Source organism: Chlorocebus sabaeus, chromosome 10 (assembly GCF_047675955.1).
Source record: "Chlorocebus sabaeus isolate Y175 chromosome 10, mChlSab1.0.hap1, whole genome shotgun sequence".
Classification (NCBI taxonomy): domain Eukaryota; kingdom Metazoa; phylum Chordata; class Mammalia; order Primates; family Cercopithecidae; genus Chlorocebus; species Chlorocebus sabaeus.
The window spans coordinates 90,751,318-90,770,277 of NC_132913.1; the positions used below are offsets into that span (position 1 = coordinate 90,751,318).

The 18,960-nt window shown below is 43.8% G+C and overlaps 1 pseudogene; it reads right to left on the reverse strand.

Annotated features, from left to right (window-relative positions):
• Positions 1-8,755: 8,755 nt before the first annotated feature.
• Positions 8,756-9,983, reverse strand: LOC103217684 (large ribosomal subunit protein mL50 pseudogene; annotated as a pseudogene).
• Positions 9,984-18,960: the final 8,977 nt, after the last annotated feature.

The following is an 18,960-nucleotide window of genomic DNA, read 5'->3' on the forward strand; positions in this document are numbered from 1 at the left end:
GTTTTGCTCTTGCCGCCCAGGCTGGAGTGCAATGGTGCGATCTCAACTCACTGCAACCTCCACCTCCTGGGTTCAAGCAATTCTTCCGCCTTAGCCTCCTGAGTAACTGGCATTACAGGCATGCGCCACCATGCCCGGCTAAATTTTTTTTGTATTTTTAATAGAGACGGAGTTTCACCGTGTTGGCCAGGCTGGTCTCCAACTCCTGACCTCAGGTGATCCACCTACCTCGGCCTCCCAAAGTGTTGGGATTACAGGCATGAGCCACCATGCCCATTGTGTTCCTTTTTTTTTTTTTTTTGAGATGGAGTTTTGCTTTTGTTGCCCAGGCTGGACTGCAATGGTATAATCTCGGCTCACCGCAACCTCCACCTCCCGGGTTCAAGTGATTCTCCTGCCTCAGTCTCCCGAGTAGCTACAACTACAGGTGAGTGCCTCCATGCCTAGCTAATTTTTTGTATTTTTAGTAGAGACGGGTTTCTCCATGTTGGCCAGGCTGGTCTCAAACTCCCAACCTCAGGTGATCTGCCCTCCTCAGCCTCCCAAAGTGCTGGGATTACAAGTGTGAGCCACCGCACCCAGCCCCATCCTGTTCCTTCTATGTCTTATCATTAGATGATCATTGAACCAAGAAATGTTCAAAGATAAGGGTTTTTTACGAGATTAGTGAGAGCATTATTTCCCACAATGTCTCATGAAACACCATCCTGTGAGATACTCTGAGAAGTGTCCTTGATATTCATTCTCAGATTCTCCATACTATATTCTTTCTCAGATATTTATAATATACATTAATATTGGAAGAGCCGAAAAGTCCTACTGTAAAGAAACCTACTTTAGGCCAGGCGTGGTGGCTCACACCTGTAATCCCAGTACTTTGCGAGGCCGAGGTGGGCAGATCATGAGGTCAAGAGATCGAGATCTTCCTGGCTAACATGGGGAAACCCCATCTCTACTAAAAATAAAAAAAATTAGCTGGGCATGGTGGCGGACACCTATAGTCCAAGCTACTCAGGAGGATGAGGCAGGAGAATGGCTTGAACCCGGGAGGCGGAGCTTGCAGTGAGCCGAGATAGCGCCACTGCACTCCAGCCTGGGTGACAATGCGAGACTCTGTCTTAAAAAAAAAAAAAAAAAAGAAACTTACTTTAATTTGGCTAAACTCTGAATGTTCCAAATGTATTTGATGAAGGTACTATTTTTTCCAATAACATCTCTGAAACCAGTTCCTGTAAAATCCAGATTTCATAGAAGTAGTCTCTTATAGAACAGAATCCATTTTGCCCAACATGATCTAGAGACAAATTCCTTAAACTATATATGGTCCAGAGATTCTCTAGTCTAAGAATGACCATAGCCTTAAAACTGAACCACCTGAATACCATATTCTCTCCCTTAACCTCCACCTCTCTTCTGCCAGAGCCCAGTGTATCCTCTAGCTTCACTGACTCCTATCCCTGCCCTGATTTTTCCATTCCCACCCAAAGAAATGGAACCCATTTGTCAGACAATAGTTGCTTATTGAGCATGTGTGCCAGATCTTATGCTACACACTGGAGGTATAGCAGTAAACAAAACATACAAGGCATTATTACTGTGATCTCTGTCTTTTCCTGTGTTTCTCCCCAGGAGGGAGAACCCCACAGTCTCATGTCCCAGAGCTTTACCACCTTGAATCTTCTAGCACCCAGAGCTCTCTGGGTACTGGGTTGGGAAGCAGCTTGATATGGTTTGGCTCTGTCACCCACCAAATCTCATCTTGTAGCTCCCATAATTCCCACGTGTTGTGGAAGGGACCTGATGGGAGATGACTGAATCATGGGGGCGAGTCTTTCCTGTGCTGTTCTTGTGATAGTGAATGGGTCTCATGAGATCTGATGGTTTTAAAACGGGGAGTTTCCATGCACAAGCTCTCTCTTTGCCTGCTTCCATCCACATGAGATGTAACTTAAACTCCTCCTTACCTTCTGCCATGATTGTAAGGCCTCCCCAGCCATATAAGTCCAATGAACCTCTTTATTTTGTAAATTGCCCAGTCTCAGGTATGTCTTTATCAGCAGTGTGAAAACAAACTAATACACTAAATTGGTACCAGTAGAGTGGGGCACTGCTGAAAAGATACCCAAAAATGTGGAAGCAACTTTGGAACTGGGTAACAGGCAGAGGTTGGAATAGTTTGGAAGGCTCAGAAGAAGACAGGAAAATGTGGGAAAGTTTGGAACTCCCTAGATACTTGTTAAATGGCTTTGACCAAAATGCTGATGATGATATGGACAAAGAAATCCAGGCTGAGGTGGTCTCAGATGGAAATGAGGAACTTGTTGGGAACTGGAGCAAAGGTGACTCTTGCTATGTCTTAGCAAAGAGACTGTTGGCATTTGCCCCTGCCCTAGAGATTTGTGGAACTTTGAACTTGAGAGAGATGATTTAGGGTATCTGGTAGAAGTTTCTAAGCAGCAAAGCATTTAAGAGTTGACTTGGGTGATGTTAAGCATTCAGTTTTATAAGGGAGGCAGAGCTTTGGAAAATTTGCCCCTGACGATGCGATAGAAAAGTAAATCCCATTTTCTGAGCAGAAATTCAAGCTGGCTGCAGAAATTTGCATAAGTAATGAGGAGCCAAATGTTAATCCCCAAGACAGTGGGGAAAATGTCTCCAGGGCATGTCAGAGGTCTTCACAGCAGCCCCTCCCATCACAGGCCCAGAGGCCTAGGAGGAAAAAGTGGTTTTGTGGCCTGGGCCCAAGGTCCCTGTGCTGTGTATAGCCCAGGGATTTGGTGTCCTGTGTCCCAGCCACTCCAGCCATGGGTGAAAGGGGCCAACATAGAGCTCAGACCATGGCTTCAGAGGGTCCAAACCCCAAGTCTTGGCAGCTTCCACATGGTGTTGAACCTGCAAATACACATAAGTCAAGAATTGGAGTTTGATAACCTCTGCTTAGATTTCAGAGGATGTATTGGAAACACCTGGATGTCCAGGAAGAAGTTTGCTGCAGGGGCAGGGTGCTCATGGAGAACCTCTGCTAGGACAGTGTCGAAGGGAAATGTGGGGTCAGAGCCCCCACATAGAGTCCTCACTGGGGCACTGCCTAGTGGAGCTATGAAAAGAGGGCATCATACTCCAGACCCCAACATGGTAGATCCACCAACAGCTTGCACTGTGCACCTGGAAAAGCCACAGACACTCAATGCCAGCCCATGAAAGCCACTGAGAAGGAGGCTGTACCCTACAAAGCCACAGGGGCAGAGTTGCCCAAGGCCATGGGAACCCACTTTCTGCATCAGCATGACTTGGATGTGAGACATGGAGTCAAAGGAGATAATTTTGGAGCTTTAAGATTTTACTACCCCACTGGATTTTGGACTTGCCTCTGGCCTGTAGCCCCTTTGTTTTGGTCAATTTCTCCCATTTGGAATGGCTGTATTTACTCAATGCCTGTACCCCCATTGTATCTAGGAAGAAACTAACTTGCTTTTGATTTTACAGGCTCATAAGCAGAAGGGACTTGCCTTGTCTCAGTTGAGACTTTGGACTGTGGACTTTTGAGTTAATGCTGAAATGAGTTAAGACTTTGGGAGGACTGTTGGGAAGGCATAATTCGTTTTGAAATATGAGGACATAAGATTTGGGAGGGGCAAGGATGGAATGATATGGTTAGGCTGTTTCCCCACCCAAATCTCATCTTGAATTCCCACGTGTTGTGGGAGGGACTGGGTGGTGGGAGTTAATTGAATCATGGGAGTGGGTCTTTCCCATGCTGTTCTTGTGACAGTGAATAAGTCTCATGAGATCTGATGGGTTTAAAAAAATGGAAATTTCCCTTCACAAGCTCTCTTCTCTTGTCTGCCACCATGTGAGATGTGCCTTTCACCTTCTGCCATGATTGTGAGGCCTCCCCAGCCACATGGAACTGTAAGTCCATTAAACCTCTTTCTTTTGTAAATTGCCCAGTCTCGGGTATGTCTTTATCAGCAGTGTGAAGACAAACTAATACATAGCTCAGGATATTTTAGGTTAGTGGCTGAGAGAAACATAGGAAGGAACTTGGAGATAACTACATGACAAAGGTGACAGGACGCTTCTGTCATAAGCTGTAATTGGGGAAGAAGCCCACGGAACTGCTGGGAGTGAAACCATCACTGTATTTTCTTTCTCCTTTTTCTTTTTTTCCAGTCTTTATTTTCCCTCCCTCCCTCCGTCCGTTCCTTCCTTCCTTCTCTTCTTTCTGTGACAGGGTCTCACTCTGTTGCCCAGGTTGGAGTATAGTGGTGCCATCTCAGCTCACTGCACCCTCTGCCTCCCAGGCTCAAGCAATCCTCCTACCTCAGCTTCCTGTGTAGTTCAGACTACAGGCATGCACCTCCACACTTGGCTAACTTTTTAATTTTTTTGTAGAAACGGGGTCTCACTCTGTTGCCAGGGCTGGTCTCAAACCCCTGGACTCAAGTGATCCTCACACCTTGGCCTCCCAAAGTGCTGGGATTACAGGCATGGACCCAACACTTTCTTTTCTTTTCTTTTCTTTTCTTTTCTTTTTTTTTTGAAACAGAGTCTCATTTTGTTGCCAGGCTGGAGTGCAGTGGCGTGATCTTGGTTCACTGCAAGCTCCACCTTCTGGGTTCAAGCAATTCTCCTGCCTCAGCCTCCCTAGTAGCTGGGACTACAGGTGAGTGCCACCACCCCCAGCTAATTTTTGTATTTTTGTAGAGATGGGGTCTCACCATGTTGGCCAGGATGGTCTCCATCTCTTGACCTTGTGATCTGCCCACCTTGGCCTCCTAAAGTGGGATTATAGGCATGAGCCACCGCGGCTGGCCTCATCACTTTATTTTCAGTGTATGAGCAAGATGATTAAACTAGTTATCTCATCAAGGAATACTTTCAACAATGATGCTGATTAGGAATACTGGAAAACTTTCAAAGTAAGAAGAAACAAAGCTAAGAATTGGTTTGGTTAAGTTACAGGGTGATATTTATTGTAGTGGTCTGTATTAATTGTTGCTTAATTATATTGAAGCACTAGGTGTGTTCAGTTTTCATAATTTGTTGCATATATTGCAAGGTCATCAACTAATAGCTAATTGATTTTTAGAGCATGAAAGGACCTTGTAGAAATTATATGGGCATAGCCTGCTCACAATTTAACATTTTAAAGGGAGAAGCCTAGGGATTCTGGGGGTAGAAAAGTACGTTTTTACCCTTTCACTTTGGATTTTTCTCATATAGGGCCTTCTGAAAATATGTGCTTAAGTTTATGCTGCTATTATATTCATAGGAATTTTTAAGCTTTCAAGGAAGTGTAGATTCAGAAGAAATTTGAAAACAATTTTTAAAAATATTCTTGATACAGAACCTTTGAGGGAGATGCAAATGTTCTGAATGCCAAATTTACTTAGATTTAAAAATACATATCTTCAAGCAAAGTTGCCATGACAACATTTCTTAATGTGTGTATAAATTTTATCTCTGTCTCTTCAAGGTTTTTGTATTTTCCAATACAGGTTCTAATTACAAGAATTGAGCTCTGTGGTATATTTCTATCTGGATGGTGCCCTGTAGAAATTATATAATATTAGAAAATGCAAATCAAGCAATAGGGAAGTTCTATAGCACAGTGATGTCACATAGGTAAATGTCATCTTGTTCTCTCTGTGATCAGAGATGTTTCTGGCTTCAAACCCAAGATGAAATTTGGGACTGAAGTAGAACTGTGAATCTGTTCTGCTTCTCTTTTTTCATATCTAGAAGATTTACAGGGTGATCTTAGGAAGTTTGGTACATTCTGGGCCAACTCTCTTGGTTAGCCCTAACACTGATCCAGCCTCCTTGGGTTCTTCTCAATCTAATCAGTAGCTGATATCATAGGATGTCTCAGAACCACAAGACCCTTCTCTGCGATGGCATGCATGTGCACAGAGATAACCCAGAAGCAGCTTCCGGCCTGAGCCCCAATCCAGCAACGGTCCGGGGATACCTCTTCACTTCCTTTTACCGCATTTCCATGCCCAGCCTTCAAATAAAACACTTGAAAGATGTCCCACAGTCCATGTTATGATGTTTATAAAGGTTTTTGAGTTCATTTTTATTGTAAGAGGCACAATCACTACTGGCTATATAATTTGTGAGACCTAGTGGAGGAGGAAATCTCCTCTTCTTATGGCCCTGCCTTTTCAACCTTTGGTGTATGCGATCCCAAGGAACTGAAATATCCTGCTCTGGGACACCTTACTGACTGGGGTGGTGTAGAGAGCCCTGCCAGCCACCTGTTGAACATGCTGTGGTGCTGCCAGCCCGAAGTAGATGTTTCCTTGCCTTTCCTGAAAATACTCCAAAACAGACTGCTTGTGGGACCCCTCCATCCTGTTCCCAGATTCCCACTGGAGGCTGAGGGCAACCACAGGGAAAAGTGAGCCTCCTCTCCACTCTCCTGCCAACGTAATCCAATTACTGCTCAGGGCAGGAGGCAATAGTGGTTGTAGTAGTGAGCAGAGTTGGAGAGAGGAAGGCTGGGTGGGGGTCAGGGTACCAAGGGGCAGGCACCTAGTCACTGAGAACCTGTAGGGGGAGGCATGGAGGTGGGCTCCAAGCATGCTCCATGGTCCCATTGGACTCCACTTACAAAACACAAATTCAAAAATGAAATTATTTAAGAATTTAAAGCCAGCTGGGCACTGTGGCTCACACCCGTAATCCCAGCACTTTGGGAGGCCAAGGTGAGCGGATCATGAGGTCAGGAGTTTGAGACCAGCCTGGCCAACATGGTGAAACCCCATCTCGACTAAAAATACAAAAATTAACCGGGCGTGGTGGTCCATGCCTGTAATCCCAGCTACTCGGGAGGCTGAGGCAGGAGAATCACTTGAACCTGGGAGGCAGAGCTTGCAGTGAGCTGAGATCAGCCACTGCACATGAGCCTGGGCAACAGAGTGAGACTCTGTCCAAAACAAAAAAGAATTTAAAGACAGTGCCCCCAAAGCATTAAACCCCAAGCACAGTGTCCCTCTGAGCAGTGGAATTCTGAGCAACTATATTGGTTGGAGTATAGCTGGCCCCCGGACATGTCTGACCTTAGAGGGCATGGTACTTGTGACTCGGTGGTTTTTGAGGGCTCTCCTTCTTGGTTGTATGCTAGTAGTTCTTGCAAATGTACATAAATGTCTCATTCACGATCTTTCTTTTAAGTGGTTTAAATCTCTAGAATGTCTTACAATTCTTTACAAAATAGGCAATGAATAGATGCCAATCTTTTTGTGAAAAAAGAAAAAGCAATTTCATATACACATTTATTAAAGTTGCAAAAGTATATATATATATTTTGAAACATGGTCTCTCACTCTGTCGCCTAGGCTGGAGTACAGTGGCATGATCATTGCTCACTGCAGCCTCAACCTCCAGGGCTCAAGTGATCCTCCCACCTCGGTCTCCTGAGTAGCTGGAACTATAGGCTCGAGTCAGCATGCCTGGCTAGTTTTTGTGTTTTTTGTAGAGATGGTGTTTCACCATGTTGTCCAGGCTGGTCTGGAACTCCTGGACTCAAGCTATCCCCCCACCTTGGCCTCTCAAAGTGCTGGGATTACAGGTGTGAGCCACCATACCCTGCCAAAAGAATTCTAAAAATCTCTTTTCTTAAACCATTTCACTCATGAAACTCTTACTTTCTTGTATATTAAGCATAATTGCCAGAAAATTTTCTGCTGGAAGTTAAAATGATGTTTTCCCCTGAAATATCATTATAAAACCCTATGAAATACTTCAGTGATATGAATCATTCACTTAGTCATATGGGTAGACATTTAGATAATAGAAGTAGTTAACAGAAATCTGTGAGAAATATATATTGTTAATTCCTGTGGAGGAGGAAGGAAGAAATCCTACTGAAATATTTTAAGTGTAGTTAAATTCAGTGTTCCCTGCCATTTTAAAATATCAAGATTATTCTGTTCTACTCCTTTCTTTCCAAGAGGATACATGAAATAACTTTGATAAAATCACGAGTCAGTTTTTGTTTGCTGTTAACTTCTTCTGCATTCTATTTCATGAAAATAGCAATCGGTGGCCAAGAATACCCTTATTCTTATCAACTTTGTACTACATAAATGAGACATTATTACCAAGCACCATAGAATTCAGTTAGCAATTTTGTCAAAGTATAATCTCTTTGTTTGCAATATTATTGCAACAGACAAGAAACAAGTTGTTTTTTAAAAAATTAGCAAGGTTTGAAAATTATACATTTGATAGGTCAGTTAATATTTAGCGTACAGGTTCTAATGGTATTAATGCATAATCAGAAAAACTTACATTTCAAACTCTGTAATTCATATTATTAAATGAAGGTTAGTATACTTTTCAGTAATAAAAACTTAGTTAATACATTTTGAAGCTTGAAGTTTAAGAAAATCTTCAACATAATTTAAAACAAAAATATGAATAGGCTAGACACAGTGGCTCCTGCCTGTAGACCCAGCTACTTGGGAGGCTAGGGCAGGAGAATGAGGTGGGTGGATCACCCAGGAGCTTGAGGCTGCAGTGAGCTAAAATGGTACCACTACACTCCAGCCTGGGAGACAGAGCAAGACCCTGTCTCTAAAATAAATAAATAAATAAATAAATACAAATTTAAATATAAAGTATTTTTGAGAGATACATTTTCTACCTTATTCTTTTTTCTTTTTTTTTCTTTCTTTTTTTTCACTTTAACAAATCTACTTTAATTCCAAAGAAATTAATCTGGGACGGTCAGTAATACACAACACACTTTTATAGGTATCTATCTAACACAAGCTTATTTGTATATGTGCAATGTATAATAACTATCTTAGATATGAGTCCTAACAGGATAAAAATATTTTCTTGCAACTACTACTTTATGCCTATGAAGGGTATGAACTTGCAATGTCCTCCTGTCTTAAACCCAAGTTAATGACAGTATCCTCTCAAAATTTTTCATAAATTAGTAATGGTCTAATTTCATTTAAAAAATGGTTCAGCAGGCTGGGCGCAATGGCTCACGCCTGTAATCCCAGCACTTTGGGAGGCCGAGGCAGGCGGATCACGAGGTCAGGAAAGCGAGACCATCCTGGCTAACACGGTGAAACCCCGTCTCTACTAAAAATACAAAAATAAAATTAGCTGCGTGTGGTGGTGGGCGCTTGTAGTCCCAGCTACTCGTGAGGCTGATGTGGGAGAATGACATGAATCCGAGGGGCAAAGGTTGCAGTAAGCTGAGATTGCGCCACTGCACTCCAGCCTGGGCGACAGAGCAAGACTGTGTCTCAAAAAAAAAAAAAAAGGGTTTCAGCAAATATGAAAATAGAAAGTCCTGTTATTTGTCCATTCATAATATGAGAAAAAAAGAGATGACACATTCCTCTATAGAAAAAGTGGGTTTAGAGACCAGTTCTGGTAGTATTTCACATGGTGAAGTATCAAAAGGTCTAATAAGCAGCCCCCTTGCTCAGGGGAAATAAATGATTTCAATGTGTTTCTCTTCCAAATTGCTTAGTAACTCCAAATGATTTTCAAATTAGGGGGTGGATTACTGGCACTGAGTTAATCAAATTTAGATCTATCTTGAATAGGGACATTCTAGAAAATCAAGAACATCTCTAACCCTGCACATCTGGTGGAGTCTGGAGTTAGGGACTACATGACCCAAGTCATCAGCTAAATGTGCCAAGAGATTGAACTGTAGACGACCATCTTCCAGTGAGATGTCTTGCCAATTACTAGGAAGAGATGAACCAAAAACTTCTTTAACGTAAGATTCTAAATGACTCTGGAGATCTTCAGGTGGTGTGTGTGTTCGGCTTCGTGAGGGTAGACACACTGGGGACAGGTTCCTTTTTCACCTCTTCTACTGTCTCAGCAACCACTGGCTCTTTCTCTTTTCTGGATTGAGACCAAAATTCTCTGCGTGGTGCCCCTGAGACTGTCCACGTGAAGACTTTTCTGATGATGCCGGACACAGATCGCGCTGCCATCTTCGATGAGATCCACAGGCCTCTCTCTTTTTTTTTCCTTTTTTTTGAGATGGGGTCTTGCTCTGCTGCCCAGAGGTGGGATCATGGCTCACTGCAGTGCCTCAACTCCCTGGGTTCAAGTGATCATCTTACTTCAGCCTCCCCAGTAACAGAGAGAACCGGCACATGCCACCAAGCCTGGCTATTTTTTTAATTTTTTTGTAGAGACTGGGGTCTTACTCTATTACCCAGGCTGGTCTCAAACTCCTGGACTCAAGTGATCCTCCCCACTCTGTCTCCCAAAGTGTTAGGGTTACAGACCTGAGCTACAGCACCCAGCTAGCTGCCTCATTTTTTTTTTTTTTTTTTTTTTTTTTTTGAGATGGAGTCTTCCTCTGTCACCCAGATTGGAGTGTGGTGGCGCAATCTTTGCTCACTGCAACCTCCACTTCCCGGGTTCAAGCGACTCTCCTGCCTCAGCCTCCTGAGTAGCTGGGATTACAAGCGTGAGCCACCACGCCCAGCTAATTTTCTTTCTTTTTTTTTTTTTTGTATTTTCAATGGAGACAAGGTTTCACCATGTTGGTTAGGTTGGTCTCGAATCCTGACCTGAAGTGATCCACCCTCCTCCACCTCCCAAAGTGCTGGGATTACAAGCATGAGCCACAGCACCCAGCCTTACCCCATTGCTATACACAGAACTACATTATGGTGCATAATTTCAAATTTATACTGTCCACTCTCTTATGGTTTAATGTTTAAAAAATTTTAATCTCTCTATCGTTTACAAAGAAGGGAGCTCTTTAGTTTGGCATTGCTGATAAGGAAACCACTATAGATTACAAAATATTAAAATATAATCCCTTCAGGTTGTGTTCCAGGTGTACAGTGCTCTCTCTCTCTCTCTCTCTCTCTTTTGAGATGGAGTCTTGCTCTGTCCCCCAGGCTGGAGAGCAGTGGCGTGATCTCAACTCGCTGCAGCTCCGCCTCCCGGGTTACACCATTCTTCTGCCTCAGCCTCCGAAGTAGCTGAGACTACAGGTGCGTGCCACTGCGCCCAGCTAATTTTTTTGTATTTTTAGTAGAGACAGGGTTTCACCATGTTAGCTAAGATGGTCTCCATCTCCTGACCTCATGATCCGCCCACCTCGGCCTCCCGAAGTGCTGGGATTATAGGCGTGAGCCACCGTGCCAGGCTTTTTTTGTTTTTGTTTGTTTGTTTGTTTGTTTGTTTTTTGTTTCTTGTGTGGTTTTTTTTTTTTGAGACAAGGTCTTGCTGTGTTGCCAGGCTGGAGTGCAGTGGTGCCATCAGGATCATGGCTCACTGCAGCCTCAACTTACCCAACCTAAGTGATCCTCTCACCTCAGCCTCCTGAGTTGGTGGGACTACAGATCCAAGCCACCAGTGCCTGGCTAATTTTTGTATTTTTTGTAGAGACAGGGTTTTGCCATGTTGCCCAGGCTGGTCTTAAACTCCTGAGATCAATGGATCTGTCCACCTCATGAGCCACTGTGCCTGGACTCTCTTCTTTATAAGAGTAATTTTCAGCCAGGTGTGGTGGCTCATGCCTATAATTACAACACTTTGGGAAGACAAGGTGGGCTGGTCACTTGAGGTCAGGAGTTTGAGACCATCCTGGGCAACATAGTGAGACTCCATCTCTACCAAAAGAAAAAATACAAAAATTAGCCAGGCATGATGGCATGCACCCTGTAATCCCTGTAATCAGGAGGCTGAGGACGGAGAATAGTTTGAGCCCAGGCAGTGGAGGTTGCAGTGAGCCATGATCAAGCCACTACACTCCAGCCTGGGTGACACAGCAAGACCCTGTCTCAAGGAAAAAAAAAATGAATTTTTTTGGAGCTTCCAGGTATCTGAACATGTGGAGGTTCCTGGAGGGTGGCAGCCAGGAAAGGCCTTCCCTTATACCTTGTGCTGTGCATCTTTTACATGTGAAGAGACCAGGGATGTGCACACAGAGGAAAGGCCATGTGAGGACACAGAAAGAAGATGGCCGGTAAGGCCAGAAGAGAGGCCTTAGGAGAAACCCAAACTGCCAGCACCCTGATCTTGAACTTCCAGCCTCCAGAACTAGGATGCAACAGCTCTACTGGAAGGTTTATGTGGTGAGGAACTAAAACCACGAATGAGAAGCTGAGATCTCCATCAAGAAGATGTGGAGAGTCATCTTGGAAGAGAATTCCCCAGCCCCGTCAAGCCTTCAGATGACAGCATCCCTGGCTGACATCTGAACTACACTCTCATGAGAGACTTGGAGCCACACCACCCAGAGGAGCTGCTCCCAGATTCCTGATTCTCAGAAACTGTGTGAGATAATAATTTTTATCTTTTTCCAAAAAGAGTAGTTTCTTCTTGAAAAATGTTTTCTATTTGGGTAGTGGATAATATGAGGGAATTATAGTTGATTTTGTTGGATATAAAAATGATATTGTGGCCAGGCACGGTGGCTCATGCCTGTGATCCCAACACTCTGGGAATCGGAGGCGGGCGGATCACCTGAGGTCAGGAGTTTGAGACCAGCCTGGCCAACATGGCAAAACCCCATCTCTACTAAAAATATAAAAATTAGCTGGGTGTGGTGGTGCGTGCCTGTAATCCCAGCTACTCAGGAGACTGAGGCGCGAAAATCATTTGAACGCAGGAGGTGGAGGTTGTAGTGAGCCAAAATTGTACCACTGCACTCCAGCCTGGGCTACAGAGCAAGACTCCATCTCAAAAAAAAAAAAAAAAAAAAAAAAAAAAAAAAGATATTGTGATTATGTAGCAAAATGTCCTTGTTTTTTAGAGATATGTGCTAAAGTATGTAGTGGTTAAATGTCCTGATTACTGTTATTATCTTTAAAATTCTTTAGCATAAGAATAAGATGAAAAGGTAAGGTAAAAACAGAAGACATTGTCACATATCACAAATTAATGACTATTTGTGTATTCATTATATCATTCTCCATACTTGTATGTTTGTACTTTCATAATAAAGAGAAAAGGCCGGGTGTGGTGGCTCACACCTGTAATCCTGGCCCTTTGGGAGGCCAAGGTAGGAGGCTCATTTGAGCTCAGGAGTTTGAGAATCCTGGGCAACATAACGAGAGTCTGTCCCTGCAAAAATACAGGTGCGCACCTGTAGTTCCAGGTACTTAAGAGGCTTAGATTGGAGGATCTCAAACTTGAGCCTGGGAGGTCAAGGCTGCATTGAGCCAAGATCAGTACTCCAGCCTCGGTGACAAAGTGAGACCTTGACTCAAAAAACAAAAATACTGTGGCCAGGCGTGGTGGCTTACACCTGTAATCCCCAGTACTTTGGGAGGCTGAGGCAGGCAGATCACCTGAGTTCAGGAGTTCGAGACCAGCCTGGCCATCATGGTGAAACCCCATCTCTACTAAAAATACAAAAATTAGCCAGGTGTGGTGGTGCACACCAGTAATCCCAGGCTGAGGCACGAGAATCACTTGAATCTGGGAAGTGAAGGTTGCAGTAAGCCGAGATCGTGGCTCCAGCCTGGGCAACAGGGTGAGACTCTGTCTCAAAAAAAAAAAAAAAAAACAAAAAAACAAAACAAAACGAAACCCTTCCTGCAAAAACAAATTGAATTCACACAGCTATAAAGCATGGAATCCTGTGTTGCACAGCTGTATTGCAGAGTAAGGCTTTTTTTTTCTTTTTTTTTTTTCTTTTTTTTTTTTTTGAGATGGAGTCTTGCTCTGTTGCCCGGGCTGGAGTGCAGTGGCCGGATCTCAGCTCACTGCAAGCTCCGCCTCCCGGGTTTACGCCATTCTCCTGCCTCAGCCTCCCGAGTAGCGGGGACTATAGGCGCCCGCCACCTCGCCCGGCTAGTTTTTTGTGTTTTTAGTAGAGACGGGGTTTCACTGTGTTAGCCAGGATGGTCTCGATCTGCTGACCTCGTGATCCGCCCGTCTCGGCCTCCCAAAGTGCTGGGATTACAGGCTTGAGCCACCGCGCCCAGCCGGCTTTTTTTTTTCTTTTAAGTAATTTTTTTTTTTTTTTTTTTTTTTTTTTTTAAGAGACAGGATCTCACTGTTGCGCAAGTTGGAATGCAGTGCAGTGGCATGATCATAGTTCACTGCAGCCTCAAACTTCTGGATGCAAGTGATCCTGCCATCTCAGCCTCCCTAGTGGTGGGGACTAGAAGCATGTACCACCACACCTGGCTAATTTTTTATTTTGTGTAGAGACGGGGTCTCACTATGTTGCCGGGGCTTCTCAAACTCCTGAGCTCAAGGGATCTGCCTTGCATTGGCCTCCCAAAGTGCTGGGATTACAGGCATGAGCCACCGCACCCAGCCAATCACATCATTTTTGAATAAAAATCTCTGTAGGCATTTATCCTGAGTACTGTGTAACAGCTAACAGATAACTTAAATCAAGTTGATGATAAAATCACTAAAAAAAAAGTCATCTTGGGTTGCATTAATAAAAGTATCCTTTCTGGCTGGGCGCGGTGGCTCATGCCTGTAATTGCAGCACTTTGGGAGGCCGAGATGGGCAGATCATGAGGTCAGGAGATTGAGACCATCCTGGCTAACATGGGGAAACCCCGCCTCTATTAAAAATACAAAAAATTAGCTGGGCGTGGTGGTGCGCCTGTAATCCCAGCTACTCGGGAGGCTGAGGCAAGAGAATCGCTTGAACTCGGGAGGTGGAGGTTTTAGTGAGCCGAGATCGTGCCACGGCACTCCAGACTGGTGACAGAGCAAGACTCTGTCTCAGAAAAAAAAAAAAAGAAAGAAAGAAAGAAAGAAAGAAATTAGCTGGCTGTGGTGGTGCGTGCCTGTAGTCTCAGCTACTTAGGAGGCTGAGGCAGGAGAATTGCTTGAACCTGGGAGGCAGAGGTTGCAGTGAGCCGAGATTGCGCCACTGCACTCCAGCCTGGCAACGGAGTGGGACTCCATCTCAAAAAAAAAAAAAAAAAAGGAATCTTTTCTAATTTGGGGAGATAAAAGACTCGCTGGACTTGTAGAAAAATAATTTACATTCATTTTAGAGAAATTAAGATGAGTAAAACTAAAAAAAACCTTACAACTTGGCCGTTCAGATTATACACACACACACACACATGCACACTATCCATTTACAAATTGCCTTCCAGAAAGGTTATATCAAATTAAATTCATGAATATGTATGGTTGGTATTGTCATAATTGTCATTCTTTGTAATCTTTGTCAATCTGATAGGTGAAAAATGTTATCTTTTTATTTTACTTGCATTTTTTTGATAATTGGGATATCAAACCATTTTTAGCTACATTTATTGACCATTTGTATTTTTTATTTTGTAAATTTGCCTTTTGTTTGTCTGTTTGTTATTTGAGACGGAGTCTTGCTCTGTCACCCTGCCTGGAGTGCAGCAGCGCGATCTTGGCTCACTGCAACCTCCCAGGTTCAAGTGATTCTCCTGCCTTAGCCTCCTGAGTACCTGGGATTACAGGCACATGTCACCATGCCCAGCTAATTTTTGTATTTTTAGTAGAGATGGGGTTTCACCATGTTCGTCAGGCTGTTCTCAAATCCTGACCTCGTGATCTGCCCACTTCAGCCTCCCAAAGTTCTGGGATTACTGGCGTGAGCCACCGTAAATTTGCCTGTTTATGTCATTTTCTCTGTTGGGTATTTGTCTTGTTGATTTCTTTTTTTTTTTTTTTTTTTTGAGAGAGAGTCTCCTGCTGTCGCCCAGGCTGGAGTGCAGTGGCCGGATCTCAGCTCACTGCAAGCTCCGCCTCCCGGGTTTACGCCATTCTCCTGCCTCAGCCTCCCGAGTAGCTGGGACTACAGGCGCCCGCCACCTCGCCCGGCTAGTTTTTTGTATTTTTTAGTAGAGACGGGGTTTCACTGTGTTAGCCAGGATGGTCTCGATCTCCTGACCTCGTGATCCGCCCGTCTCAGCCTCCCAAAGTGCTGGGACTACAGGCTTGAGCCACTGCGCCCGGCCAGTCTTGTTGATTTCTAAGAGCTTCTTATGTATGCTTTATATAGTAAGAACATTAACCCTTTGTCATAAACATCAGACACTTTCCTGAGTCTTTTTAAAATTATTTGTGCTATTTTAAATTATATGAAAGTGTAACATTTTTATTTTCCTTTTTTAAAAAATATAATTTAGAAAGGTCCTCTCCATTCCAATGTCCTATATTTACCTTTATTTTCTTTTAGTTTTTTTGAGACAGAATCTTGCTCTGGTGCCCATACTGGAATGCAGTGGTGAAATCTCAGCTTACTGCAACCTCTACCTCCTGGGTTCAAGAAATTATCATGCCTCAGTCACCTGAGTAACTGGGCTTACAGGAAGGTACCACCATGCCTGGCTAGTTTTTGTATTTGTATTTGTATTCATTTTTTAAGATAGGGTTTCATTCTGTCACCCATCCTGGAGTATAGTGGCATGATCTTGGCTCACTGCAGCCTCCACCTCCCAGGTTCAAGTGATTCTCCCACCTCAGCCTCCTGAGTATCTGGGGCTACAGATGCACACCACCATGCCTGGCTAATTTTTGTATTTTTTGGTAGAGACGGGGTTTTACCATGTTGGCCAGGCTGGTCTCGAACTCCTGACTTCAAGTAGTCGCCTGCTTCAGCCTCCCAAAGTGCTTAGATTACAGGTGTGAGCCACTGTGCTCAGCCTCTATTAGTGTTTTTAAAACTTTAAATCTTGAATTTATGTTGCATTTATTTATTATTATTTTGAGACTGAGTCTCGCTCTGTTGCCCAGGCTGGAGTGCAGTGGTGCAGATCATGGCTCACTGCAGCCTCAACCTCTGGGGCTCAAGAGATCCTCCCACCTCAGCCCCCCGAGTAGCTGAGACTACAGGCGTGTATCACCATGCCCGGCTAATTTGGTTTTCTTTTCTCTCCCTTTTTTTTTTTTTTTTTTTTGTAGAGACAGGGGTCTTACTTTGTTGTCCAGGCTGGTTTTGGACTCTTGGGCTCTAATGATTCTCTTGCTTCAGCCTCCCAAAGTGTTGGGATTACAGGTGTGAGCCACTTCTCTCAGTCAGAATTTAATTATTATTATTTTTTGAGACAGGGTCTGGCTCTATTGCCTAGGCTGGAGTGCAGTGGCACAGTCTCGGCTCACTACAATCTCTGCCACCCAGGCTTAAGCTATCCTCCCATCTCAGCCTCCTGAGTAGCTGTGACTACAGATGTGTGCCACCATGCCCAGCTAATTTTTCTGTTTTTTTGGTACAGATCGGATCTCACTCTGTTGCCCAGGCTGGTCTGAGACTCTTGAGCTCAAGTGATCCACCTGCCTTGGGCTCCCAAATTGCTGGGATTACAGGTGTGAGCCACTGTGCCTGGCCCAGTATTTATTTTTATATCATGAGCTAACATTTTTTTCCTGTTATCTAGTTGTTCTAGTACTCTTTATTTCCCTTTAATTTGAAATGTCACATTGATCACGTATTTAATTCTTATATTTACTAGGATTGAGTTTTTAGGGTTTTGTTTTTGTTTTTTTTTTGAGACGGAGTCTCCCTCTGTCGCCCAGGCTGGGGTGCAGTGGCGCGATCTTGGCTTACTGCAAGCTCTGCCTCCCGGGTTCACACCGTTCTCTTGCCTCAGCCTCCTGAGTAGCTGGGACGACAGGCGCCTGCCACCACGGGGTTTCACCGTGTTAGTCAGGATGGTCTCGATTTCCTGGTCTCATGATCCACCGCCTCGGCCTCCCAAAGTGCTGGGATTACAGGTGTGAGCCACCACGCCCTGCCAAGTTTTTAGTTTTTATTCTACTCCAGTGATATTTTCATTTATTCTACTTTATTTTTTATTTTTTGAGACAGAGTCTCGCTCTGTTACCCAGACTGGAGTGCAGTGTGCAATCTTGGCTTGCTGCAACCTCCGCCTCCTGGGTTCAAGTGATTCTTCTGCCTCAGCCTCCCGAGTAGCTGGGATTACAAGTGCCCACCACCATGCCTGGCTAATTTTTGTATTTTTAGTAGAGACGGGGTTTTGCCATGTTGGCCCGTCTCATCTGGAACTCCTGACCTCAGGTGATCCACCCGCCTCGGCCTCCCAGAGTGCTGGGATTACAGGTTACTTTATGTGTTTTTATTAATTAGAACCACATGTTTTCTTCTTTATTATCCTTTTTCAGAAATGTCCTGGCTACTCTTGTGTTTTTATTTTTATACATGAACTTTAGAATTATGTCGTCAAGTTCCAAAAAAACTGTATTGGGATTGTTGTCTGGTATCATTTTTGCTTCGAATATGGAATACTGAGTTCCATCTGGGGTTCACATTTTAAAGATTTTGACAAGATGGTGAGGACCCCAGAAGGAGGCAGCTACTTGTAAGGATAAGAACAGAATTTACATAAAAATATCATGAAACAGCTCAAAAATAATATTTGTATCTAAAATGTATTTTGTTCCTTTCTCCTGATTTTGAGTTTAGGTCTTCACACTTACTAGGTATCCTTGGGTAATCAATATTTCTTGGTTTCTGTTCCCAAATTGATAAAAGATTGGGGTAAGTCCTAGATAATCTCTGAGATGCCCTCCAACTTATACATTCCATAATTCTGTAAAATATTTGATGAAGAATACAAGAATTGGTTGTGTTTTTCCTTGAGAAGAAAAAAAACCCCTATGCTTAGTGAATGCCTTTAAGTATCAAAGAGTTGCTTTATTGAAAGGAATTAACATTTTTTTTTTTTTTTGAGACAGAGTTCCGCTCTTGTTGCCCAGGCTGGAGTGCAATGGCGCAATCTCAGCTCACTGCAACTTCCACTTCCCAGGTGCAAGTGATTCTCCTGCCTTAGCCTCCCTAGCTGGGATTACAGGCATGTGCCACCATGCCCGGCTAATTTTGTACTTTTAGTAGAGACAGGGTTTTTCCATGTTGGTCAGACTGTTCTTGAACTTCCAAACTCAGGTGATCTTCCCGCCTCGGCCTCCCAAAGTGCTGAGATTACAGGCATGAGCCACTGTGCCTGGTCAGAATTAACCTTTTTTTTTTTT